This window comes from Solanum dulcamara, chromosome 9 (genome assembly GCF_947179165.1).
Source record: "Solanum dulcamara chromosome 9, daSolDulc1.2, whole genome shotgun sequence".
Classification (NCBI taxonomy): domain Eukaryota; kingdom Viridiplantae; phylum Streptophyta; class Magnoliopsida; order Solanales; family Solanaceae; genus Solanum; species Solanum dulcamara.
The window spans coordinates 55,370,997-55,372,267 of record NC_077245.1 but is presented as its reverse complement, the minus strand read 5'-3'; the positions used below and the strand labels follow the sequence as shown (position 1 = coordinate 55,372,267).

At 39.7% G+C, this 1,271-nt stretch overlaps 1 non-coding gene across 1 annotated transcript; it reads right to left on the bottom strand.

The window, feature by feature from the left end:
• Positions 1 to 559: 559 nt before the first annotated feature.
• Positions 560 to 666, bottom strand: LOC129904834 (small nucleolar RNA R71). The gene has a single exon (XR_008770505.1). It is a non-coding gene; the product is annotated as a small nucleolar RNA R71 (small nucleolar RNA).
• Positions 667 to 1,271: the final 605 nt, after the last annotated feature.

Sequence of the window (1,271 nt, the reverse complement as noted above, 5' to 3'; positions counted from 1 at the left end):
AGAGGCATTACACTGGTAGAGATCGAGAGCTTGTTGAGGCATTATCTAATCCTAAATGATTCTTCCATCGATAAAGGCGAAGAGAGGCCTCTCAATACCCAATACAGAAACTCAATCTAGATAATAATAACGGGTTGCCATAGGATGGTTTGCCATAGGAGGTCTTCCCAGAAGAGATGCCTATAGAGATGGCAGCAAGGATAGTGCATGATGTGGCAGTCCTTCCCATAAAAAATGTCACCTCCAGTATTCAGAAACAGCCAGCTGGAGGTCAGTTTGAGTTGAAATAGAATATGGTGTAATTTTTGCGCACGAATGGGCAATTTATTAGGTTTTCTCACAAATATCCCCAAGTACACATCCATAACATTATGGAAAGCAGCGATACGAACATACCAACTGGGTATGTCCTGATTATGTGAGGTTAACATTATTTCCCTTTTCATTATTGGGGGAGGGAAAGATGTGGTTGAAGTAAGAACCGCCAAATTCCATTACTACTTGGAATGACTTAGCTCATAAGTTTCTACTCAGGTTCTTTCCTTAGGGAAAGACAGTTTAGTTGAAAAGTGAAATCTTAAGCTTTAAATAAAAGACTGGAAAAAATTTATATCAAGCTTGGGATAGGTTTAAATACCTACTCATTAGTTGTCCCCACCACCATCAGGAGAATAAAGTATTGGTCCATACCTTTATTAAGGGGTTGGAACCCAACACCAAAATTCTCCTTGACTCTGCTGCAGATAGAAAAGAGCTGGAGAAAACTTATGATGAGCTATATATACTGCTGAACCACATATCTTAGGGAAATCTTGAGTAAAATGGAGGGAATTCTAGGACTATGGTGCAGAAACAAGAAGAAATGTTGGAAGTCCATGCCATGAAAGCCTTGACTGCACAAATTGCATCAATGTAGAATATGACAACACATTTTAGCAATTTGGCATTAGGACAGTAGAAGGCAGATATGAATATGGTTCAGTAACAACAAATGTGGTGTGAGGTTTGTGGAAGTAGTGAGCATGTATCAGATTGTTATGGAGCTAATATGGAGTCTATGAACTTTGTTAGTGATGCACAAAGGGGAGGAGGTAACCAGAACTAGGAAATACATACAACCTAAATTAGAGAAGCCAACCAAACTTCTCAAGGGGTGGAAATCAGCATCAAGGGCATACCCAATTCAGACCACAAGAAGGTGGGCAACAGTACAATAATCAAGGCCAGGGTAACCAAAACTTGAGGAAATAAAGAAGCATGAACATAGAGGA